This window comes from Mixophyes fleayi, chromosome 1 (assembly GCF_038048845.1).
Source record: "Mixophyes fleayi isolate aMixFle1 chromosome 1, aMixFle1.hap1, whole genome shotgun sequence".
In the NCBI taxonomy this organism is placed as follows: Eukaryota; Metazoa; Chordata; class Amphibia; order Anura; family Limnodynastidae; genus Mixophyes; species Mixophyes fleayi.
The window spans coordinates 31,498,627-31,526,386 of NC_134402.1; the positions used below are offsets into that span (position 1 = coordinate 31,498,627).

Below are 27,760 nucleotides of genomic sequence, written 5' to 3' on the forward strand. Positions count from 1 at the left end.
AGTCATTTTTGTGGGAATTTACCTATGTTTTAATGAACTTTGGCTTCAACAAAACAGCCACTGTCGTTGTTTTTACTTATTTTATGTCTTTAGTGTATGTTTTTCACTTCTATTATGGCTCTAGTGTTTCTGCAAGTTTAGGGGAAGTTACTTTTAATATTCTGCAGTTTCTTGCCTGTTGAGAGTGATGTAAAGCACTGGGAGAATAACTGTAACACAAATTGTACACTTTTTTAAATTGTGTGTCGGTTTATCGACTTAAAGGTTATAAAATACACACACATGGGTTTAAGTTTATAAATTTCTATTGCTATATTTGTGTATACGACATGTTTTTTACTTTGTTTTGGCCTTGTTTAGAAATAAAACTTTTTTTTTTTTTTTTTTAAAAACAACTCCATTTGGGATTAAAAGAAACATTAGAAGTACTGCCCCTTTAAATTTCCTTACCAGAATACTTTATTTTCCCCTGACACAATAACCAGCCTGACATAATCATGACATCACAATGAGCCACTGTCAGGGGACACTGCCTATCCTGAGCACTAAGACTGCTTTCTCAGTGTCTCACAGGACATCGACTGTTACTGACGGTTTAATTTCTGTCACCTACGAATATGGATAAAACGTCAATTTCTACATTTCATCAGGTAAACTTTATGTCTAGCTACTGGATATAATGCAAACACAGGGGGGGATTCAATTAGCGGAGGAGAGTCTCCGGAGCGTCTGTGAGACACTATGCGGCAGAGATTTATAAGAAATCTCCACTCATTTTTAGAGGTGCGAGGACAAATGATCGGAGATTTCTACCATAATTGCCAGCAATGCGCACAGCGCGATGTCCACGCATCACATCCACGGCAGCTAAGTTCTACCCAAGGAGATATATACGGTGACCCATGCTGCAACATTAGCAGATCACAAAATATCATGACCCCATCAAGGGAAATCTTTTCAAATGTAGACTGAAAAGCTTTTCATTTAAAAATATAAAATCTCACTGGAATTGGTGGCAGGTTTAGACCGTCAAAGTTGTTGAAGTAGTTTGTTTGTTGATTATAGATGGTGTTTGGTTCTCATTCTACTGACGGGCCCAATTCAGTGTTGGACAAACAAATGTGAGTATTCTTCACCTTTCATATGAGTCTACCCAGAATTCCATGTATATTAGGTCAACAGTCTTAGTTAGTTCAGTGGGAAAAGTAGAGTCTAACCTTATAATATCATATATATGCATTGTTGGGTTTGGTTATATGTATATTACAGAGTTACTCTGTGTACCACCAATATGATGGAAGTTAAGATAAGCAACTTTGGTGACTGGGAAAGTTCCCAGCAAAAATGATATAACTGTGTTCAGGTTAGATTAATGGATGGTAGTGAATCAATTACCTTCTCCTAGAGGAAATAAGTGTATAACTTTAACATTATTTCCAGAATAAATTAATCTAGAAAATAAATATGCTATGGTAGTAAATTAACAGTCAACTATTGGTTGAGAAATATACTTTGTTTTATGCTGGTGTGAAAATCCTTTCACTGTGTATTTGGGTTGGATACTATACATCGAATGTTGAAATCCCCACACTACTTACCCCGGTACGATTACAGCGAAGACCTCATCGCCGACTGAGTGGATACACTGACAGCTTCAAATTGAGACTATAGTAAACTGCGGGAGCTGAAGATCCCGGCAGCGTCCAATGGCGTCAAATTAAAGGGACATACTCTCATCCGACCTCTTAAGGTAGTAATTTAAGGAAGCGCTGTCTGTATAATATACATGGCTTATTAAACAAACTTGTGCAGGTGGCGGCTCTTTAAATTGCTACCTTAAGAGGTCGGATGAGAGTGTGTCCCTTCAATCTGTTTCCACTCAGTGGGCAATGAGGTCTTCGCTGTAATCGTGCCGGGGTAAGTAGTGTCGGGATTTCAACATTCGTAACAGTGACCACCGGTCTATTCAACATCTCCAACCAGATATGAACTAAACATACAGGGCCTGTTACCATTACGAACTTCCCCTCTCCATCTCTCTGGCACCACTAATATGGGACCATTATATACCCTACACGCCTTAATAGGCCGGTAAACCTAAAATACAAGTTGTCTTATATAAAATAGCTATGAATAGTATTCACATTCAAGTTATGAACATTTTCCTGCACAATGTAGACCTAAGTAATACCATTAATAGACACTGCCCCTAGACTTGTTTACGCACCTTTTGCAAAAAAAAACCTGATGACAGCAGAGAAGAATACCTTTTACTCAGCTACAATGGCTGTTTTAGAATTCTTTCAAGGTAAAGAGATTTACTAGCTCTTTCCGAGAGGTTTATTTGCAACAATCAATTAGCAGAAGTCGGATATTTATTCTATAAATATGCACCCATGTTAGTAACCAAAACAGTAAAAGTTCTTAATAGTTTTCTCTATTATTTCATACCACAGTGGGAAGCTAATAGATGTTCAAACTTTACGACAGCAGAAACTGGAGCTACAGGTAACATAAATAGATGTATTGATTAATAATACAGAATACATCAAGCCTGACCAACCTGTGGCTTTCTAGGTATGGTGAAACTACAAGTCCCAGCATGCCCTGGCAGTTATTGGCTGGCTACCTACTGGCAGTACATGCTGGGGCTTGTAGAGCCACATGTTAGCCAGGCCTGGCATAAATGGTTGTATATATAGACATTTCTTGCAGACAACTTTCCAAGACTGTTTGATACCAGATTCAGCTGAGACATTTCTGCTATAAGGCCATTTAAAGCACATCTTTTAATTACACACAGAGGAAGATGTATAGGAGTTATGTAATCCCAGGATGCTTTGAGGATATTTTTTTATTTTTTCTTCAAGGGGTAAAGTCCTTAAATACATTTTGAACAATGTGCCAGGCTTTTCTTTAAATAATATGAAAGTGTATTTACAAATGCACATGAAACAAGGCTTCCTATACCATCCACATCTATAAACACAAAACTGCGTTATACATCATATACTGTAAAATACAATTTAGGATGCTGTAAAAACAATTTAGGATATAAACAGACAAATTATATAGCCAATGAAGATTGTTTTTCTCAATAAAGATGTGTACATCAGATCAAAATGAGGGTCAAAAAATGGTGATAGAGGAACGTTGGCATAGATGAATGGTCAGGGTGTCATTTTTTTTATCATTCTTTATCACTTAGTGACCATAATGCAGGTTTAGCTGGTGCAATGTGTGACAGTATCCCCCCTTTTAAAGGTGGACACTGGACACCTAAGTGTTGGTTTCTTAGGATTTCTAGAATGGAATCCCTTCACCAGGATGGACATCAGAAGAGTCAATCCATGTGCACTCTTCAGGACCGAAGCCCTACCAATCCACAAGATACTTAAGCTTACCACGAGAAATCTTACTATCCAGGATTTAACTTATCTCAAATTCCTCATCATCATGTAGCAGGAAGAGGTGCTGGAGATGTCCTGATGGGGGAAAATCAATTAATGATGAGAGGTTTGAGTAAGGACAAATGAAAGGTGTTGGAAATCCATAGAGCAGTGGGCAACTTCAATTTCACCGAAGCATGATTGATGACCTGGAGTATCCTGAATTGACCGATAAATCGGGGCGCAAACTTCATGCATGGCACCCTAAGTCGAATGTTGTTAGTGGACAGCCTCGACTTATCGCCAATTTTTAAAGAAGGGATGGCCCTATGTTTCTTATCAGCAAAATGTTTGTACCGAGATGAAGATTTCCTGAGACATTTAAGGGCATGGGCCCAGATGGAGACAAAACTCTGATGAGTTTTATCAACTGCAGGCATCTGGGTGGGTGGCAGTGAAGCAAACCTAGAGAGGTTCAGATGTTGCCCATGAGTAATAAAAAATGGAGGAGATGAGGTAGATTCGTGGTAAAGATTATTGTGTGCAAATTCTACCCAAGGCAAGAGATCAGACCAGTTGTCTTGTGAGGCTGTAGAATAGATCCAAATAAACGTCTCCAGTTCCTGGTTCACTCTCTTGGTTTGTCCTTTAGACTGCGGATGGTAGGATGAAGAGAAATTGAGTTGGATATTAAGAAGCTTGCACAAGGACCTCCAGAATCTGGACGTAAATTGAACTCCTCGACCGGATACAATCTCCAAGGGACATCCATGTAGCCGGAAAATCTCTATCACAAATATGTGGGCCAGCTGGGCAGCCGAGGGTAGGCCAACAAGAGGTACGAAGTGAGCCATTTTAGAAAAGCGGTCTATGTCCACCCAGATGGTGTTGAACCCTTTACTTGTAGGGAAATCTGTAATAAAATCCATGGAGCTGTATACCCAAGGCCTGGTAGGTAGAGGCAAAGGATCTAGAGGTTCCGCCGGACTTACACGATAGGTCTTATGCTGCACACAGAGATTACGGGCAGTTACGAACTGTTTTGTATCAGAACAAAGGGTAGGCCACCAGTAATTTCTGGAAATGTTGTTCTCTTTATTCCAGCATGACAAGCGAAACATGAGGCATGACACCATTGGAGTAATTTCTTCCTGAGAATCTAAGGAACAAAAGTTTTCCCAGGTGACGGCGTAGGCGAAGAGGATACTGATGTGGCCAACAAACAGTTAGGATTTAGAATAGGTCGCAACAAGAGTTCTGCTGGTTTGGGTTCATGGGAAAACACTCGAGAGAGGGCATCAGCCTTCTTATTTTGAGAGTTCAGTTTAAAAGTGATGTGCAAGTTGAAACGAGAAAAAAAGAGGGACCAACGTCCCTGGGCTGTTTGGAGATAGAGCAGATTCTTGTGATCAGTAATAATATTGACCGGAAACTGTGATCCTTCCAGGAGGTATCTCCATTCGGAGAGAACTAGTTTCATAGCTAGGAGCTCTTTATCTCCAATAGTGTAGTTCTTCTCTGCTGGTAAAAATTTCTGAGAAAAGAAGGCACAGGGATGGGACTTTTTATCTGGTGGGAAATACTGCGAGAGCACAGCACCTACTCCATAGAGTTGGAGTAGGGTAGAGAGAGGATAGGTTGTCTGAGAATTGGAGCTGTAGAGAAAGCCTTTTAAAGGATTTTGAATGCTTCAATAGCTTCTGGAGGCCAAGTTTTCGTTTCAGCTCCCTTCCGGGTGAGTGCCAAGATTGGGGCTACAAGAGTGGAATATCCTCGAATGAATTGACGATAATAGTTGGCGAATCCCAGAAACGCTGAATAGCTTTAAACCCAACTGGAAGGGGCCAATCCTGAAAAGCCCGGACTTTATCTGGGTCCATCTGCAAGCCATAGCTCGATACGATGTTTCCCAAGAAGGTCGTCTGGAAAGTCTCAAAAGAACATTTCTCGAGCTTGCAGAACAGGTGATTTCTTTGCAGATGGGTAAGTACCTCAGATACTCGGAGATGATGAGTAGATAGATCACTGGAGAAGATCAAAATATTGTCTAAGTACACTACTACACAAGAGTAAAGTAGATCCCTAAAGATCTCGCTCACGAAGCTCTGAAATACTGCTGGGGCGTTACACAGCCCAAAGGGTATTACTAGGTATTCATAATGGCCATCCCTCGTATTAAAAGCAGTCTTCCATTCATCCCCTTTACGAATGCAGATTAAATTGTAGTCTCCTCTGAGGTCTAGCCTGGTGAAAATCTGTGCTCCTTTTATACGATCGAACAGTTCGGTCATGAGTGGAATAGGGTACCGGTTCTTAACTGTGATAGCATTTAAACCCCTATAATCAATGCAAGGTCGTAAAGTCCCGTCCTTTTTCACAAAGAAAAAGGCTGCGCCTGCTGGAGAGGTAGAGGGTCGAATGAAACCGCGCTGAAGATTTTCTTTCAAATATTCGGCCATGGCTTGGGTCTCAGGTAAGGATAATGGGTACACCTGACCTCTGGGCGGTGTTTTACCCAGTTGGAGGTCAGTCGGACAATCCCAAGTATGATGAGGCAGGACCTCTAAACGGACATCGGAAAAGGACTTGAGATGAGGAGGCAGGAGCGTACCAGGATCTGCAGACTGAGTTGACAAAGTCAGTAAGCGTTTGAGCTCGACCAGGCAGCGGGAATGGCAGGAAGAGCCCCAAGATAAGATTTGAGAGGAAGACCAGTCAATGTGAGGAGAATGCCATTGCAGCCAGGGAAGGCCCTGAATAATTGGACTAGTCACTAGGGAGAGAAAAAGGAAGGAGATGGTCTCATAATGTAAGGCACCAACTTGAAGAGTAATTGGCTTGAACTGACGGCAAATGATTACGTTAGCAATAAGACTATCATCAATAGCGGTAATGGTAATGGGCTGAGACAAAAGTTCAGTAGGTAACGATAGATCTTTTACTATAGTAGAAGAAATGAAATTCCCTGCGGTCCCAGAATCCAAAAGGGCACAGGAGTTGAACAAGACCGAGGGTCCACAAATGGTGACAGGAATGGAACATACAGAAGTTTTTTGAAATTCTGCAGAGGATTTTGATGTCCCCAGTCTGACCTCTCCAGAGCAGGTTAGGGCCTGGCGTTTCCCAGACGTTTTGGGCAAGAGACTATGAAATGACCGGACTCAATAAATGCAGAGATTGTTGGTAATTCTTCTTTGCCTTTCCTCAAGAGAACGTCTGGAGTGGCTAAATTGCATAGATTCCCCGGGTGGGCAGGGCGGCCGGAACCTGGGAGCCAGTTGGATCACAGACCGTCGGGCAGTGTCTTTTTCTGAGGATCTTTCCCGGAAGCAGGTGTTCACTCGATGGTAGAGCAAAATCAGAGTGTCAAGAGAGGTCTGTAATTCCTAGGAGGCTAGGACATGCGGTAGGAGAGTCCCTGCCAAAAGCTGCAACCAGGGCTTCGTTGTTCCATTGGAGTTTAGATGAAAGAATACGGAATTGTCTTACGTACTGAGCAACAGACTGAAAACCCTGGCGAAGTCGGAGGATACTTGAAGCTGCAGATGAAACCCGACCCGGCTCATCAAATATTTTCCGGAAGGCCAAAATAAAGGTTTTGCTGTCCCGGAGAATGGGGTCACCTTTTTCCCAAAGAGGAGACGCCCACGCCAGAACCTGTCCAGACAACAGGGAAATTATATAGGCTACTTTACTGCGATCCGAGGGAAAGTTCTATGGAAGTAACTCAACGTGAATTGAGCACTGGTTGAACCCTCAACAACATTTCGGATCGCCATCAAACTTTTGAGGAGTTGGCACTCCGAGAAGAAGCGGGTGCAGCCGACGGTTGGGCCTCAGGATTGGGAGCCGCAGCTTGCGGAGGAGCGACTTGCAAGTTATCCACACAGGCAATTAAAGTATGAAGACATTGAAGTAGTTGAACCTTAGCGGCATCTTGCTGCTCAACTCTTCCCACCAAGTGCTGAAGCATGTCCTTTGCGGATGGTTCTCGACCGGGATCCATTTTGTGGCCAGATTTTACTGTCATAACCAGTAGGGTCAGAGGAGTACCCGTACAGACTGCTCACGTTGGTACTACCTCCTAGAAGGTGCGGAGTCTAATGGAGTGGGAGGTTTTCATCAGAGGCTCCCGCAAGAGCGCTTGGTCTTCGCAGCTCCCTGACCACAGGTCGCGGTTCTCCTAGGAGGTGATGAGCGAAACTGTAAAGAGAACCAGGACTATAACTGAAGATGCTTCGCATGAGGAGTACCAGGATGGCTGAGAGATTAGGAGACAGGAGAGCAGTGTGCTGATTAACACAGGAGGCTGGTAGCGATGGTAGAAATAACCGGCAGAGTGTTTACCACGAGGATAGTGAAGTAGACACAGAGACTGTGATGATCTGCGGATTCATGTTCTGGAGACTCAGAGAACAGGTAGCTTGAATCTGCAGAGTGTTACCACAGGGTAGTGGAATACTCACAGAGGCTGTGATGATCTGCGGATAGATGTGCTGTAGATTCAGAGAACAGGTAGCAATAATCTGCAGAGCGTTACCACAGGGTAGTGGAATAGTCACAGAGGCTGTGATGATCTGCGGATAGATGTGCTGGAGACTTCAGAGAACAGGTAGCAATAATCTGCAGAGTGTTACCATAGGGTAGTGGAGTTGTCACAAAGGCTGATGATCTGCGGATAGATGTGCTGGAGACTTCAGAGAACATGTAGCATACAGGATCCAGGGAACAGGACATCTGAACAGGAGAGTAGACCTGAAGATCTGGCAACTTGGTAGAGAAGCAGGTGCTTTAAATAGACAGAGCTGACAGACAATTAGCCAATCAAGAGTAAACAGGAAGTATTGAGTAGACCAGGTGTGTGCATGCTCAATTCAGACCAGCAAGTGAATGCAGAAAGAGGGAAACAGTGACCATAATGCAGGTTGAGCTGGTGCAATACAGCATCAATTTGGTGATAACGACTGTCGTCTCTCTGCACTTTAAGCATACCTTACTCAACCATACACACGTAACGTACTATGCAGATTGGCAGTTATTTTAAATTACCGGCAGCTACACAACATGCCTATTTTCTCAGACGCAATTTATGCCTACATTTTTGCGTAAAATTAGCAAAGCTGAGAGTGTTGAAAATATTACACAATTCAAGAATAGATCAACAATAGGGGATTCGGAAGAACTGCGGTCTCTACTTCTTCTCGCGGCCTAAATACATTGAAGAGGAGGACATGGAGAATTATGTTTCTCTCTGCTAACTGCTGTACGTGTACCAGGTTTAATACGCCCTGGGGATGAATTTTGATGGATTGGGAATCAAACTCATGACCCTAGCGCTGTGAAGCCAACTTCTTGTTGATGATATGGTCTTAGGGAGGGTGTGCCATTTAAATTAAGATTCTAGTAGAGTGTTTGCTCAGCACTTAACATTGATGTTAATTTGCCATCTACACTGCATCCCCAGCCCAATGAAGAAACTGAGAGAACAGGCCAGAATCTGAAGCAATATTTCCGGTGCTATATTATCCATCTATTTTCACTTCACTATATTGTATGCTACACAGATAGTGAAAGGATGACAGATTTCTTGTATTACAATGTTATAAATCATTTGAAATAATTGATCATAAATAATTTGTAATAATGAGTGGGCTTGAAATTAATGGTATGATGATGAGAAATATCCTGTACCTCTACGTAATAAATAAAGTATTTACCGACAATCCTTATCATAATTATATGCTCACTGTGGTGTTATCTGGTGAGTCACTGATAAAGTCCATCAACTATTTTTGCAGAAATTCATCTTTTTGCATTTAGTTTTATATAAATATATTTTACATTTACATTTTTTGGTTTAGGAACTTTAAATACCATTGCAATTGGTAGTGCTTATTAATGTGCCCAGTATTCTTTTTTCTGTCCTCTCATCCAAGCCCCCACACTCCTATGGGAAGCCCTCGTCCAGTCTCTTGTCCTTCTCCCACAGTCAGCCTCCGCCCCCTAATTAACCCCTAACTTACCTTGTTACAGTACCAATATGGCACCTTGCCACCATTTCACCTGGTTGAACTGTTTTCACAGCTTGTTGACTGAGAGTTTGCACTTATGACTTAATCCATCCACTGGCTGTTTTAAAATATTTTCAAATACTTTGGTATAATCATTCCTGTGAACACATTTCTCTTTACAAACTAAGGGACTCATGTCACAGAGCAGACAGAGCGCAGAGGGGCATTCTATAGCCTCTATTCTCACTGCATCATCTGTCTGTGGTTACCATGGTAGTCCAGAATCATAAATCATTAATAGCAGCTTAAAGTAAACAACAAAGGAAAATGGTAAATACCAACATTCTTCTTATAGCCTGCCACAGTTATTTATGTTTTCATGGGATTGCTGGTATCATAACATTCAAGACCTTATTCATTTGTTTATATGACACTGCATAACATTATTATATTATGTACAAACAGGGTAATGGAATTTCAGCATTTCCTACTAGCATTCTTCATTTACACTGTCTCTACACTCTCATTTATACTAAAGATGAGTGGTTTGGATTCTGAGAAATCTGACAGATCCAAACTTTTGGGTACCAAGTCGAACTGAGTCGTGGATCGGTTTCTCATGCGAAATTCGCATCTGATAAAGTGGCAAAATGTAATTTCCTGTAAAATATCAGATCTCTATTGTTTTGGATCAATATCTTCTGTATACAGCCCTTCATCCTGTTCTCGGCTGTCATTTTGGAAGTGACAGCATGTGGGTAGGACGTTTGCTGCTTTCTGTGCTCATAAAGTGGCTCGTAGAGCATTGGGCAGGGTGAAAGAGGCTATGTATTTTCAGATAGCTGTAATATTACTGCACAAATCTTAACTGCTTAGTGCTGATAAATTGGGTGGGAGAGAGAGCGAAGTGTAGAGAAGCACTGACTACTGGTTGTTATAGTACATTAGTAAACTAATTAGAAGTGAACAAAAAATATTCTTTGCTGCTTTTAAAAAGTGTTTCAATCTGAAGGCAGTTGTGCAAGACTCAGTATCAGTAACATCTGGACTAGTTATAGTACAAAAAACTGGGTGCTATATATTTCTTCATTTTAAAATTCAAGTGTTTGACTGTGTTTCTAATTGTGTGAGGGGCAGTATCACTGACATCTCTACTACTAAGAGGTCAAAAAACAGGGTGCTCTTTGACTCTGAGCAGCACACCTCAAGGAAAAAACAAAGAATGTTTTGGGTTTTTTTAAAAAAAAGTATAAATTTGAATTTGTGGAGCAGTGTCTGATGAATTGCAAAGTAACAGTCCTTTCCCCATTGGCCATTCACCTGGTGTGGTGACAGCTACAAGTAGCTCCAACTTCAAATAGCTTCACTCCTTCTTGTCAATCATGGATCAGTCTACAGTGCAGGAGCATCCCAGTACTAGTACTGGCAGTAGTAGTACTTTTTCAACCTCTACTAGTAAAAAAAGGTCATGTGGGAAGAAAGTATAATTAAGTGTGCTCAAAATCCAAACACTGTTTGTCAATCTCATAGAAAACATCAGCTCTTGATGTACGGATTAAGAGGAAGGCTTCTCATAAATATGGTGATTTGTCTAAAAATATTTTTGCTTGTAGTGATCCTACTTCTGATGTTACACTTTCTAGAATGTCCATTGTACCCAGCACATTCATGCATTTTCTGTAACTTCCGATGCACCTCTTTCTCGGTCTAAATGTAGGTCTGTCACCTCCAAAACAGCCACATCAGTGCATGAAATGCACACTGTGGCTAAAGAAAAAATTATGTGCTCACAGAATCCTGAGGAGTGTCTAAGGGTGTCCAGTCTTCTTCCAAAATTTCACAACCATTTGCAAATGTTTGAATAAGTAATAATGATGATGATTTACACATAGAAATTGAGGATGCTACTTTGGAATTTGCTAATGTGCAACAGGATGAGGAGGATAATTGTGGATCTGAAAATGATGAATGTGTTGTACTTGAATAAGATAATGAGGAGGATGATGTCTGTGTCCAAGTAAGGCAGCCACTAGTGGTACCACCTCATGCCCATCATAGACGCATTGTCGCGCCAGGACGTAAGACCAAAAAAGTACCTCTGTGTGTGGAAATATCTTTATCTCACTACAGACAACATTTGTCCAGGCATCTGGAGTCTTTCTGATGCCACAATAAGTAGAGATAGGGACATTGACCATCTAGGCACCTCTCCCTGTTACGTCATTTGCAGAGAGTTCATTCAAGTACTTTATCAAAAGATGGAAAATCGTGTATAGTAACAAGTAGCCCAGCATCAGCTAGCAGCCGTATGGATAGACACCTCATGCAATCTGCACCGTCAACACCTCCATCATCAACCTGCTCATTATTAGTACGCAGTCCAGCATTCAATTTTCAAGTGCAAAACTGACTCCCCAAATACAATCCATGATTCCAAAGAGACATCCTTGCGCATTATGATGCTGTCTGTGGCCCATAAAATTTCTGGGAATTTTTTTTCATTCTGCGACCGCATGTAGAACATTACAGCAGCCGCAAAAAAAAGTATCATCTGCCATGCCACCAACTGAAGCAAGAGCTAGTAACAAGGTGGAATTTCACACTTTATATGCTTCAGCGACTAAAGGAAGAGTAACAAGCCATCAAGACCTACACATCAAGCCATGAGATAGGGAGATAGGGGATATGTCACATTACTTCAGCACACTGGAGAAGCCTTTCAGTTTTATGCAAGATACCATTTGCAATTGTAACAAATAAATTGAGATCAGACACAGCCAGCCTGAGCCATGTCATACCTTTAATCAAACAACTGTAAAAACAGCTGGAGAAGCTGAAGGAAGAGAATAAAGTAAGCGATTCTGCTAATTATGCTTCGCCAGGACCCAAGGGTTTGAATTTGGCATCTTAAATTTGGCAATACTAAATTTTAACAACCATGGTTTAGCAACTAGGTTTAATTCACATGTAATGTTTTTTTTTTTTCCAACTGATACAAATCCTCACAAATGCAAACAACAACTTGTGACCAAGCTGTTGGCTCAAGTTGAACATGACACATCCCCTGCTTCAGCTTCTCCTAAAGATGCTACTGCCAAAATAAACTTATCTTTTCTAAGAGTCGCACTGCTGATGAATCAACACAGCACATTGTGAATCATTATTATGGCATCTGGTCAGGCTAACAAGAAATGCCCAAATATATTGACACCAGGGGCGGGCTGGCCCGGAGAGCAGGGGGGCATCGGTCCCCCGGGCCGCACAGTTTACCCATTGTTAGGGCTGGTCGCCCATCTCTGCTTGGTTTGATAAACTATGCATGTTCTTTTTAGCATATGGCCGAAAAGCACTTTAATAAATCAATAGGGCTTTTTCTCATTTCAAAGGGTTACTGCCAGGAATAATGCTGCTATTGTCGTTGGTAAGATTATCTTTGCATGTGGAAGCCTATTTAACAAATATCTCGGCTGTACTTATACTACCACAATACCTGTCCTGTGATCACCATCTCAGGCGTTGTCTTGGCTCACAATCGTTGTGGCTATGGCCAATGGTGTACTAATCACATCTACTTGGTGTTGGCCCCGCCTACAGTTGGCTTGGTCTCGCCTACATGAGGCCACTTTCAAAAAACTTTCCAGGTGCACTTTAAGTTCCCATTCCGCCCCTGTCTATATGCTTGGAGTCAGTGCTAGAAACAGTAATCTGTCTCAAATCCTTCATATCATAGCTGAAGTCAGTGAACTTTTGATGTTCCCAGTCATTCGCTTGTTCTCCCTGATACTTGAATTTAGGACAAAAACTTGTTTTTAAAGCTTCCTGAAGCCATTGATGGACAAGGTAATAGGAGCTCCCGGATTAAGTGGCCATCTTGTCTCGTAGTATACATGCAACCTGCAATGCCTCATTTCTAACCTTATCTATACCAGGTTCATGTAATATGAAGATCTTTCCTGCTCTCGCTTACTGTGCCACCGTTCCATTTTCTTTATCTCAAGTGCACCCTCTAACCCCGGTAGGAGGAGCATAAGCAGCATCCAGCACCGCGTCTTTCTGGGTAACTGTCACTGCTATTGTACCCCCTTGCTGGTGTACTTGGACTGGTACCCCTGATCTCTTGTCTTCAGATCAGAGTTGCTGCAGATGGTTCCCCCCTGGCCTATTACATTGGCCAGAGCTTCAGGTAGCAGGCAGAGCATTGGTACTGGAATGCTGGGTCCCAATCTCAGAACAGCCAGTGAACGGATTAGATTTGTGTCTAATCTGCAAGTCACAGGAATTATAGCAGGGAAAAAGTTGTCAAAGTAGGTTCTTGAAGCAAATTATGTTTATTAGCTCAAGTGTCCTAATAAGGACAGTTTAAACTAGTTTAAGGTACCAGTAATCAGAAGGTCAGATGGAACAATAATACATTACATGGTTACACAGCTCTCTTTTTTATACAGATTCAAATCCTGGCAGGGTGTAAGTCAGCCCCCTTATCCAGGATGTCTCCGCAAAGACTGAAATATTTAATTCAAAGATTAACATCAGGATGTGAGATATTCTTTAAGCTTGGGTTTTAAATGCAATTTAAATGCATCCTGGCAGTGTGGTGATGCCTCTTATCTCTAGATTCTGTCTGATGCACATCATGAAGAGTTTTATACAACAAACAAAATGGAGAGGTGAAAGAGCGCAGCCTTGTCTGAGCCCATCAGGTTAACATTTGAACAGAACATTTCTCCCAAGCCAAAACTTTGCAAAACCATATGTATAAGATCTTGAGAAACACAGTCAAAGGCCTTCTCCTGATCAAGACTGATATGGGCCATGTGTGCATGGCAATCTTTGATGTAATGGACTGTGTCCCTGTCACTCACCGGACCTCTGTTTCCTCTAGGCCAAGATCTAGTTCACTCACTGCTCTTCCGGCGCCCGTGCAGCGCCGCGGCCGTCCACCATCTTAGCTATTCTTCTGCGCATGTGCAGACCGGAGGACTGTTTAAAACCTTTTCTCTCTTCTCATTGGTTTACTAATTGCCTCTCCCTATTTAAGGCCCCTTCGACCTACTTCCCTTGCCTGTTTTTGGTCCTCACTCTGCCGAGGTAACCAAGGGGTTTTCACCTCCAGGTTTGTGCTACCTTTCAGCTGCAGTACGTCTCCACGTTACCTGCTATCGTACCTGCCGTCTGGATAACCTTGTCTCCACATCAGTGGTAAAACTTGCCAGCTGCAGTACATCTCCAGCGTTACTTGCTACCGCATCTGTCGTCTCATATCTCATCTCCACGCCAGTGGTAATACCTTCCAGCCACAGTATATCTCCACGTTACCTACCATCATACCTGCCATCTGGATAAACTTGTCTCCACGTCAGTGGTAATACCTACCAGCCGCAGTAAATCTCCAGCGTTACTTGCTACCGCATCTGTTGTCTGATATCTCATCTCCACGCCAGTGGTAATACCTGTCAGCCGCAGTGTTTCTTCAAGCTACCTCCTTCTGGACCTGCCGTCTGGATAACCTTATCTACATATCTGGGGTTTACCTACCTGCCATAGTACACCTCCAGTGTTACCTGCTACCGCACCTATGGTCTGATAAATATCATCTCCACGTCAGTGGTAATACCTGCCATCCACAGAGCATCCTCGTTATTGTTCTCATCATCTGCTGACCGCAGAATAGTCTCACTTCTCCGGTGACATTACCTATAGCTTCTGAGCTTCTCCTACAACCTAGCCTGCGCTAGCATCTGTTCACCTTCCTCTATAGCTGTAGTCCACTAATTCTGCCATACTCTCCAGAGGGCCGCGACCTGCACAGTGGAAGCCGCTAAACCCATACTCCCTTGCGGGAGTTCCTGAAAAATACCAGCCGCTGTGTTAGACTCCGCACCTCTGGTGGGTAAAGTCAACTACTGGCAGATTCTGGGTCGAGACTCAGTGTGACCGTGACAGTCCCTCAGCTATCTGCAATCCTGCGACCAGGAATTCCGCAAGTCTGATCTGAATGAACAATCTCCCCAATGACAACTTTTAGCCTGTTGGCTAGTACCTTGGCGAGGATCTTGTAGTCCACGTTCAGGAGAGAGATGGAACGCCAGTTTGTAAGGTCACATCTCTCCCCCTTTTTGCTTATACATGATCATGAACAGTCCCTCTCTCAGAGTCATTCTGCCCTCCACCACCTTCTCCTTGTACAGCTTTAGCAGGTCCGGGCCAATGAGGTCCCATAGTGCTACATAGAGCTCTGCTGGGAGACCATCACTGCCCGTGGTCCTACAGAGCCTAAAAGATTTAGTGTCAGAGAGCAGTTCCCTCAAAGCCAGGGGAGCATCCATGGCCTCTTTAGCTGCAGGATCAATAGTATTAGTGATACCTGACAGGAATTAATGAGCCACATCTGTGTCTGTAATCTAAGGGTTGTAGAGGTTGCTGTAGTAGTCTGTGATGACTCCCATGATGCCCTCTTTCCCCTTTCTGGGAATGCTGGTCTCATCTCGCAGCTCGGTCAGGGGTGTGTGGCCAGAGTAGAGTTTTCTGAAAAAGAATTACATTTCTCACCCTTTTTCAGATTCTCCACCTTGGAACGGAAGATGACGCATCTGGATTCTTCCTCAAAGTGCCTTTTCGGGCCCACTTTTTTTCACCAGATCATCCTTTACATCCCAGCTGCAAAATTGGAGATCCAGCAGGGACCGCAGTTGTCTGTGCAGCCTCCTGTAGTTTCTTTTCTTCTCACATGCCTGTTGTCTACATTTAGCCTCAAAGGAACTGTGAATTTTCACCTTAACATATTCCCACCAGTTAGACATATAATCAAAATAACATTTGTCTTTCTTCTACGTGATGTAGGCATCCCTCAGCTCCTCCAACACAACAATGACATGCCTATTCTGCCTTACTGCTCTCAAGGTAAACACAAAGTCAATCTGGGAACACACTGATCTATCGAGGCGGCTCCAAGTATAATTTACAGAGCCAGCCCCCATGGACCCCACTGCATTCGGCAAGGATGCTTCGGCTACAATCTCCTGCAGCAACCTAGAAGTAACATCTAGCTTAGCAGTGTTGCTAATATTATGTCCCCCTTCCTCTATATGATAATTAAAATCCCCGGTCATCACTTCCACCCTGGTGGTCACTAGTTGAGCCCACAGCGTCTGAAAAAGTTCCAAACTCTCATTCTTACCAGGGGATGCATACACACAGATTAACCTGATAAGCTCACACGCCCAAGAGTCATCTATGATAAGCAATCTGACGTAGACAAACTCATGAACGGAATCTAGTGTGAAGAGGCTTCCCCTGATAAGTATGGTGACTCCCCCCAGACCAATAGGAGGGCCCATGAGGCCACTGCCTACCCAGATGTCTAAAGGCAAAGAACATTTCTGCAACATGTAAACATTACATTTCTGACTATCTTATCCATAACACTCCTCACATTAGTTGGGAGAAAAAAGAAGGTTAGCACATACAGTGCATTGCCATCGTACAGTACGTTACCATCCTTGTCAGGTGGGTCTTGGTCAGGTCTGCCTGTGTCCCCATGTTGAGATAGGAGCAAACCTCTCTCTTCCAGCTGGTCGAAAGGCTTCTTGGAAGATTTGGAGTCAGCCACTGGGCTGTCAAGCTCTTTCCTCTTCCTCCACAATTTGTTCTCCTTACTTGCAGCAGTTACAAGAGGGAAGAAATCTTCCAGGGAAAGGGAGGAAGCTGCAGTAGTGTGGGAGGGTGTTAGTGCTACTGTAGGGGAGAGAACAGGGAGGGTTGCGGTGGGGGGAAGAGTGAGGATGGGCAGAGGACGGGACCGGGTTGGGGAGGGTGGGGCGGTTGTGACAGCAGGAAGGGAGGGAGATGCTGTCACAATGGAAGAGGGGGAGGAAGGAGGGGGGAGGGAGGTTGGAAGGGGGGTGGGAAGAGGGGGGGTTCAAATGTTTCTTACCCACTCATGGCTGCGGTAAGGGTTTCTGTTGCTTCCTCTGGGATGTCTTTGGCTGCAGGGCAGGAGCAAGTCCACTTTCCAGCAGTCCTTTCCCGGCTATTGCAGCATAGGTTTTGGCCCTCTGAGGGCTGACCCTGTACATGTGGCTGGCCATGCCACAGAGGTTGCAGGATGTCTTCCTTGAGCAGTCTGTGGTCTCATGCCCTGCCACTCTGCAATTCCTGCAGGCTGAAACTTTGCAGCTTCTCCACATATGGTCAGCTTCCCTGCAATTCCTCGGCTGATCAGCGTAATGCAGAAGGCCGGCAGAGCCGCCCAAGCCAAAGCTTGATGGCAAGTGTTGGAGACCATCTGTTGCAGTGTCGTTTTCCTCAGCCTGACAATTATGGACCAATTGCCTATCCAGAAACCATTGGCATCAAGGATCTTGAAGGGGTCCTTGATCACGATGCAAAATTGGTTCAAGAAGTTAGTGATATCCTTGCCAGGGCTATAAGGATTCCTTATGGAGACCATCACCCTTCTTTCCTCTATCTGGATGGGACACTTACCCACAAATCTAGAAAATGGGGATTCCGGTCTTCCTGACTTCACCGCTTCCCAGTATCTTTTGCAGATCTCAATGGAGGCAAAGGTGATTTAGAAAATGCCTTTGATGTAGTTCTGGATGCTGAAGGTTTGAGCTTTTGAGAAGCCTTGATCAAGGACCATCTTCTTACCAAAGGTCTCAGGTGTTAGGTCTGGAATTCTTCCCTCCACTTCCTTCAGTTTGAGGACGATAGTCTGCCTCATCCAGGGTGGGAATTCTCTGGGGGACAACCTGGCAGGGCTGTCCTTGTCGTGGAGCAGTGGAGGCAGAGGTTCCAGCCTCAGAGAGAGGCTTGGTAGCAGGGGTCTTTTCACCCTTCTTCCTAGGGGCTGGAGCAGAGGAGGAGGAAGGAGCTGGAGCTGCTGGAGCCATCTTCCTGGCTCTTTTCCTGGAGCAGAAGGGATGAGAATCTTGTCTGGAGGGAGATCTTCAAGGGGGAGCTATGCAGATTTTTTTTCCCGCTGGGCAGAGAAGAGAAGGATCTTTCACTGAGAAGAGAGGTTCTTCCACTGGGGTTGATCCCAAAAATTTGCTTCCAGCATGGCTACTCCCATCAGTCAGCTGAATGACTAGGATAGGACTAGTCCATCAGCGCTGGCATCACTCTCCTCTCCATTCTGTCAGACATGGTATACCAGGGCATCTGTACAGGTAACCTACCAAAGAGCTACAATAGGGGTGGTGAGTTAAATAGAAAGGTTGTTCAGAAGTAGACAACTGCTTTAATAAATTGTTTTAATGTTACAAATCTTCTGTAAACTGTATCCTCCTATGAGATTTCAGGTTTGTGCTTAGTACAAGTTAGATTAATGAAAGCTATTGTAGGAATTACCAAATAAGTGACTCCTTACTCCGGTCTTCTTAACAAGTTGATGTTTTATTTCATCACGTCAACTCTGTAGCAAAATCATCAAATATTTCACAGCTTCCTGATCTAGCTAGCCGACCAGTCCTAGCTATTCTCCGGCTGCTAGTCAGCGTTGGATTCCACAATCCTCTTATTCACAAACACACCACAGCAATCACACAAATGTCGTGCACCTGTGTGTCTGTGTGCTGTGGGAATGACTGAGTGGGAATTTTACCCTGTTTGCAGTACCTGCAAACTCTTTTGGGTGTTAGCTATCCCTATGCAGGAGAGGTGTGGAAAATAACCCTCTTTGTCATACTACATACATACTGATATCACCCAGACTATCTGCAAACTGACTTCTTAATGTGTGCGGCTCCAAAGCAGTTGGCATCTCTGAGAAATATCCTATTTATATTGATTGGTTAATTGTCTGGCATGTTCATAAATCCAGTAGATGACCACTATCGTCTTTTGTGTGTGTACATCTACCAATGCTCTAATTAGCCATCACGTCATCCAGTCGATCATGTGCGAACAGACCCTGTTGTTTGATTCTCAGTAGAAATGAGAAAAGTTGCAGCAGGATTTCGCACAAATCGAAATTTACTGCAGAACAGGACGTTGCGCAGAGGTGTGATCTACGGAGATTCAATCTTCGCATTTCATTTTTGCTTGGTTAGTGTTTATATTGTATGTAAAAATTCCACATTACGCATTTCACAAAATTTATATCTAGAAATAGTTGGGGCAATAGCGGTATCAATTCATCTTGCTCTGTGGTGTAGTTTGAATTCCGTGCGGAACAAATAGGATATGGGGCATTCTGCATGGAAACAATAAGGCCAAATTCCGCCTGAGAAATGGGCAAAATTGTGCCGCCATTTGTGGAACGAGGCAGGACGGGTTTGACAATGTCGCACCTTTCTTGTCCTCATTACCTGTGTGCGGTCAGCATCATGTTGATGCTTTTTTCACTGTGTTGTTACACAGGGCTTTTAGTTGTGTCTTTTTGTTTTGTTTTTATACAAGAAGCCAGAGAGCACTTAGTTCATTTGTTTGCTGTTATTCATGTAATGCGTTTTTTTTCTGTCTGAGAAAGTTTTGCAGTATTTACTTTTGATGGTTCTTTTTATAGTGTTACTGGAACTGTTTAGGATCCAGTCTGAGAATTACAAACAGAATGTCCTCAAGCCCAACCCAACAGTAAATGAGCTATGTTTATCGTCTGCAGTCAAACAGAATATTACTGTGTATTCTCTGCTTACCCAGTGATATTTATATTTGATAAAATGTTTCTTTACATATGTTTCTATTTCAATAAGTCTCCTTTTATTTTATTAGCTGTACAGGCAATAGATTTACAAACGACAGAGGAAATGGCTTTCCATATGAGTCAACAAATGCTGTGCCTGCCTTGCCTGGAAAGTCAACAATAAAAATATGATCAAAATGTAAATGTAATTATGCAAAATAGCACAAGATGGAAAGAAAGAAATAAGCAAGAAAATAACATACTTTTTAATTTAAACATCTTGCCACATTCTAGTAAGAAATGTTTATTTAAGTTTTTGGAAGAAGGTATCCCAGTGCTGTTAGCTGAATTACCTAAATTTGATAAATAGCTATGTCTTGTGAACTCTGAGAATGGTGACATGATATGATATGGTGACTGCCCAAACAATAGGCAAGCCAACAAATAAATTAGACTAGCACTAGAAATAAGGTTATTTATTTAACGGTATGGAAAGAGTCCTTTATAGTAAAAGCAATAAAGATGTGTACAGCAGTTGGGACAAGACAATCAACTCACTTATATTTGAAATTTATGTGGGTTTATTTTATACCAGTTAAAATATATGAGCAAATGTATAGTGTAGTCTGTTTAGGATTTGGGAACTGACTTAAATTAACATAGAACAACATTATCAAATAGTCAGTCAGTCAGTCAGTCAGTCAGTCTGTCTGTCCTGTCTGTCCTGTCTGTCCTGTCTGTCCTGTCTGTCCTGTCTGTCCTGTCTGTCCTGTCTGTCCTGTCTGTCCTGTCTGTCCTGTCTGTGAATTTAGACTGTAAGCTCCAATAGGGCAGGGACTGATGTGAGTGAGGTCTCTGTGCAGTGCTGCGGAATCAGTGGCGCTATATAAATAAATGATGATAATGATGATGATGATTAACTTACTCATTGTAATTTAGTCTTCCGATAACCTGGGGTACTTTGAAGTTCTGTGAGTAGACCAATTTTAGCAGGTTTGCTTTGGTTAGATAACAATTACTTTTTCATTTCTTCAAGAATAAGAATAAGAGTGCATTTTATATTGTTTTATAAAGATCATGTTTTCAATAGCATTTTTATTTATTTTATTATGAAATTATTATTCATTTATTTTTTTTGTTAAATATCAGCCAGTGAGAGTTGCCCTCCATAGTTCCTGGATGTGGAAGCACTAAATATGCTACAGAACAAGCAACAGTAATCATTATTAAAACAATCATACTTATCAAAGCTTCACTCTTCACCGCCGGGAGAGAAGGTGAAGTGTCTGGAAGGAAAGGGTCAGGGCGCGGCTCATCGTGTCAATTTGACCACAATCCAGGATGCAAGGGTGCAAAAGCAAAATTTGCTAAATAGTGCGATTCACCGCAAATTGCCAATCGCAAATCTCCCACCCGGGAGAATGGTCTGCTCTCCCGGGAATCCAGGAGACCTACCCGGAATTCAGGAGTATCCCAACAAGAATGTGTAATCTCCAATGAACTTGTGGAAAGAAACACGGGATATCTGCTCATATAGATTATCAATAGACATGACGTACTACTAACACTACTATATTAAAGGGCTTACAGACCGGCCTGGATTGACAGTCTCTGCTCTACCATTTCCAGAAGGAGCTACAATATGGACTGCTCAGCCCTAGTCAGCTTCTCACTAATCTTTATAATAAAATAATGCATCACTCACCAGTGCTGTCAGTGGACACAATCTCAGGCCACCCAGATGGAGCCTTCTGTGACGTCATTATACTGAACATATTTATTTTTAATTTGGACCTTTCTGGCCTCCTGTCATTGTACCATGGCTTGTCACAATCTATATTCCCTACCACACACTAGGGTTAATTTTGTCAGGAGCCAATTAACCTACCAGAATATGTTTGGAATGTGGGAGAAAACTGGATCACCTGGAGAAGAGTCATGTAAACCCTGGGAGCACATACAAATGCTACACATTGGCCCTTGTCCGGTATCGAACCAACAACATATTACTTTAAAGGCAGAAGGTTTGATGTTTTCTAATTCAGAGAGTATGTATAATTCTACAACCAATGATAATTGCTGTAGTCATGATATAACATATGTGAGAGTATAACTTTCTAAACGTTGTTTATTTCATTTTATGCTATTTTATATCACTGTATGCATCTAGCACAGGATACATAATACATATACTAAAAGGCATCTGATACATCAATAGAGATATTTAAGGTTGTGATATTACATTATTATAACTATCTGCAAAGTTACATTGCCAGCAATAATCCTCAGCTAGACAAAGTACTATTTGCAGGGTTTTCTTTTTCTTTCAGTCTTGGAGCGCCATCTAGTGTTTTATCTTTCTTAGTCATGCATGGATTAAAATGAATATGAAAATCATCATCATAACAGAATAAGCAACAAGGAACACACGCAAAACAAAATTTAGTGGACAACACTAACCACAGTGTAACACTCCTAAAAACTGCCCAGCAGTTTGTGCACAAATGCAAAAATTTAAGGCAGATATAGAGGCCGTAAAAGACATTACTTTATCACTATATCATATAAATGGACAGCAAGAATTTATGTTATTCACACCCTTAGCCTAATTCTAGTGCTACCCTGACACTCAATGATAATGCTTAACATTAGTGCAACTCAAACACTTATCTAAGCCTACATCTTTACCGATACCCTACCCCAGGCTGTAATCTTGTCTTCATTCCTACAAGACCTCTCATATTGCTCGGAAATTCTAAAACTGTGTAAACCTCCTCGCATTAGAAGAATTTACACTACTAGAAATATTGTAATATTAATTTACATTGTTGTATAAACTTTGCAATTTCCTACTCACGTATTGCAAAATGGTGATGGGGGGTGGGCTTCAGAGGAGTAGGTGGAAAATGTGCAAAAAATTACATTACAATGGGTGAAACTGGAAAAGATATAAATAAATGATGCTGATTCCTATCACATTCCCATAAACTATAGACAGGAACTTCAACTGCATAACTCTTAATCCATCCATGAGATGACGTGACCAGGTGTTGCTTCCATGCCCACTGGTTTTCCCAGGACAGAGACCATCTTTTTTCCACTAGAAATCCTTAACTGACAATGCTTATTTTCCCATGATTCAGATTCCTGAAGCTCCCAAGTAAAAAAGATAAATAGTTTTAGGCTCCCGTTTATTAATAGTTATAGCAGTTTTAAATACACCGATCAGCCACAACATTAAAATGACAAGTGAAACAAATAACATTGATTATCTCGTTACAACGGCACCTTTCAAGGGGTGGGATATATTAGGCAGCAAGTGAACAGTTAGTTCTTGTAGTTGATCTGTTGGAAGCAGGAAAAATGGGCAAGTGTAAGTAGCCAAGCCAAATTGTGATGGATAGACGACTGTGTCAGAGGATGGGCAGGTCTTGTGGGGTGTTCCCAGTATACAGTGGTTAGTACCTACCAAAAGTGATCCAAGGAATGACAACCAGCAAACCGGCAAAAGGGTCAAGGGCCAAAGGCTCATTGATGCGCATGGGGAGTGATGGCTAACCCCTCTGGTCCAATCCCACAGAAGAGCTACCATAGCACAAATCGCTGTAAAGTTAATGCTGGCTATGGTAGTAAGGTGTCAAAACACACAGTGCATCGCAGCTTGCTGTGTATGGGGCAACGTAGCCGCAGACCGGTCAGAGTGCCCATGCTGACCCCTGTCAACTGACAAAAGAACCTACAATGGCCACATGAGCGCCAGAACTGGAGCAATAGAGAAAGGTGGCTTCTTCTGATGAATCACAAATCTTCTGTATCATGGGGACGGCCGGGTGCATGTGTATCGCTTACCTGGGTGTCACGAATCACCCTACGAGTTAAGTTATCAGAACCTGTTGAGTGCTTCACCTTTAGAAAGCCCCTTTCCCATGGGCACAGGTATGTTCGCTGGGACCCGGTTTTCCCCAGGACTTAATCTTGAGTAGTGATACACACAGAGGACTTGGTAGCAGGATATTGAGCAGAGATCTGTATGCAATAGTGATGCAGGATTCACCTGAACCAGATTGAGCAAGTATACTGGGTTGCAATAGGATCTAGTACCAACCTCCACCAGTATCACAGTTTGGCAGCGTAGAGTAGAGAATGGATCAGGGAAGGGAAGGGAAGGTGCAAGGGAAGGTGACGTAGCAAAATCGAGCTGTAAATCTGGACTGTGAAACACAGCTGACACAATTGAGTCCAATGGAGCAGATAGCGGGGCACCAAGTTCCTGCGGCTTGGAGGTGGCATCACAGTCGAAAGGCAGAGTCAAACAACAGGCAAAGGGTCGGTCCAGTCAACAATATACGTAATCGGGGTCACAAGCAAAAGGTCTATCCAGGCAGCAATTAAGTGTGGTCAGGTCACAGACAGAGGTCAAACCGAGTATCAGACAGGAGCAGAATATTCTCATGAACAGGAGCACGGACAAGCAACTCTATAACCAGCAAAGGCTCAGTAAAGCTGACAGGTATTTAAAGCAGTAGTAGCCAATCAGAGCAGGTGTCAGATTGAGCTGCAGGTGAGTGGAGTTCATGTGATCACCTCCAGGCTGACAACAACACTGCAGCTGCCAAGACGAAAACAGCAATTACCTGGCTAGTTCTTGGCTCTGAGCAGTTGATGATAACAGGTAGAGCACTAGTTTCCGGCTCTGGGCAGTCAGTGATAACAAGTACAGCACTAGTTCTTGGCTCTTAGCAGTTGTCGATTAACGGTACCGCACTAGTTCTTGGAAGTTGGCGATTACCGGTACTGCACTAGTTATTGGCTCTGAGCAGTTGGTGATAACAGGAACAGCACTAGTTCTTAGCTCTGAGCAATTGGTGATAAGAAGTATAGCGCTTGTTCTTGGCTCCAGGCAGTTGGTGATTACCTGTACCACACTAGTTCTTGGCTCTTAGCAGTTGTCGATTAATGGTACCGCACTAGTTCTTGGCTCTGAGCAGTTGGTGATAACAGGCACAGCACTAGTTCTTGGCTCTGATCAGTTGGTGATAACAGGCACAGCACTAGTTCTTAGCTCTGAGCAATTGGTGATAAGTATAGCGCTTGTTCTTGGCTCCAGGCAGTTGGTGATTACAGGTACAGTAAATTGTCAATGTGAGTGAACACTATTAATGACTAATGGTTAAGATTACACTAGTCAAAACTCTCTATAATTTTGACTGTATAAATTAGCAAATGGCAAAAGGTACTCAAAATCAATCTGGCTTCTTGACCTTTTTATTAAAGTGTACCCATCATTTTGTGGCCTCAAGCATGATTCATGAGAATGCAGACATTAAATTCACTAGGCACTCCATGCCCAAGTTATATGTCTGGTTCTTATTGAATTGAGATGTTGCATCCTCAGAATTTTGCATTTTAACTGTCCAAACTGGCCCTGAAAAGGGACATGGTCACATCATGTGGGGGAATTGGCCTTGCCTAGCACTCCTTAAGTGATAGTCTGCCCCACCTCCCTTCCTGTCCACTAAAAACTCCTGTATTGTTGCATGCATCAGTGGTAGTTGTGTTCAGTGGGCAAACCTTCTAATATCTTGGCAGTCGGGACAATAACACAGAATGGAGTCAATACTGCCTAAATCAGGACAGTTGAGAGGAGAGTTGTGAATATTGGTGCAACCTACAAAATGGCTGCCTCCACAGTGTGTGACACATATACAATACATACTACATCTGATACACTTGTATATGGCAAACAAAAATGTTGAAACAAGTGAACTATGTTCATTTCATAATCTGCCTCTGTCTGCAGTATATCATCTCTTCTTTGGATGCTGCTTTGACTATACCAGATCCTGCCTGAAAGGGGGTTAAGCCCTCATTTTTGTCCTGGATTCTGAACACCTGTGCCTGGTCTTTATAGTCAGCTTTTTCCAGCAGACTGGTGTCAGTTCATCATTTATTGCTTTTCCATGTTGCACTCTCAGTACTCCTGTTAGCTGTAACTGATTGATCTCATAGCTGATTCCAGCTTGGCTTATCATTTTGCCCCTTTTTATGTGACCCTGACTTCGGCTTCATTGACTTTGCTTCTGCCCTCTCCTTGGTACTGTTGTGGATCTTCTGGTTTCTGACCCTGGCTTGCTGATCATACTCCTGTGTAGTTCTTCTGTTGGTTCTCCTGCTATCACCTGTGGATTATCCAGCTTCTGCTATAGCTGCTACTGATGCATTTAGTTCCAGGAACCAGCTTCTGCTGCAGACAACATATATTAAAGTCTTCAGCTCTTGTCATTTATAGACTGTGCCTCAGTGAATTTTTCTATAATCAGTGTCTACTACAGCTGCTTCTCATGCAGCACTCAGTACTTGCTGTTTATTTAATGTATTATCAGTTTCCCACTGTTATGTTACTGCCACCAATATCTGCTGCCTATTGTTTACTTTTTCTGACATTATATTATTGATTTCTTTGAACTCTACTTCTGTTACTTGTGGAGCCTATGGACATGTGCTATCTTTGGGCAGCATGGTGGCTTAGTGGTTAGCACTTCCGCCTCACAGCACTGGGGTCATGAGTTCAACCCAACCATGGCCTTATCTGTGTGGAGTTTGTATGTTCTCCCCTTGCTGAGAGGGAGGGAGAGAGGGAGAGAGAGAGGGGGAGAGAGAGAGAGACTTAAGGATTTTAGACTATAAGCTCCACTAGGGCAAGGACTGATGTGAATGAGTTCTCTGTACAGCTCTGCGGAATTAGTCGCGCTATATAAATAAATGATGATGATGATCTATAATCGCCATTGTCTGCATCAAATTATTTATCTGTGTGATTCTTGCTTTTAATAAAGAACTCAGTTTTCATTTTCAACAACTCTCCGTAGTTTGCATACCTGGAACCCTGACAATTCACAACTCAAACACAATGAAAATTGTAGAACAGCAGTTCCGCCTATTTCGAGTCAGTCTTGTTAGATTGTGTCAAATGACAATAAAATGTGTCAAGCTTTCAATACTTGGCTCAAGATGTTCTGCAGCCACAAAAATAGAAGATGGCCAATTCACTTTTAGTATGTGACTACACTAATACCTTATCTCCCACTGGAACTAGGGGAATGTGCATCTTTCAGGATGGCCAAATATAAAGCACATTTTTTTTGTGACAAAATGACCAAAATAGTTTAATCACATTGATCTGTTTTTATGAAAATGCTTTTTTTGTTCCCTTCTGAAGTTCACATGGACTTAATTAGATTAATTAAGCCAAAATGACAGTTAACAGATAAAACAAAATTCACAAAAATTACATAGTCTTTTATCATTAAAATGTATGCTAAATTGTGAAAAATTAAGCCACGACACCTTTATGTCACACTTGACCCTTGGCTTGGATATGCCAATCCACCATAGACCGATTTTTACTTACACGTATCCTTAAGATACGCTATGTAGGATACATATCTTTGCATACCCCATCATCATCATTGTTTCTTTATAAAGCACCACAGATTCTGTACTGCCAGACAATCATCTTACAGATATGACAAATATGAGAATAATAATTATAATGACCGATACAGATAATAAAAGTGACATGAATACAATATATAACAACACCTCCATGGATGGCCATGAGCTAGCAATAATAGCATGAGGTAGGGGAGAAATCAGCTTAAGACATGACAATACGGCTGTAAGAGAGAGAGACAGACAGAGTTATGGAGAAGATCCTGCCTGTGAAAGCTTAA

The 27,760-nt window shown here is 42.5% G+C and overlaps 1 long non-coding RNA gene across 1 annotated transcript; it reads left to right on the forward strand.

The window, feature by feature from the left end:
* The first annotated feature begins 557 nt into the window (after window positions 1-557).
* LOC142104137 (uncharacterized) lies at window positions 558-22,153 on the forward strand. Its single transcript, XR_012679517.1, has 4 exons — window positions 558-650; window positions 1,066-1,121; window positions 2,457-2,508; window positions 21,177-22,153. It is a non-coding gene; the product is annotated as an uncharacterized LOC142104137 (long non-coding RNA).
* Window positions 22,154-27,760: the final 5,607 nt, after the last annotated feature.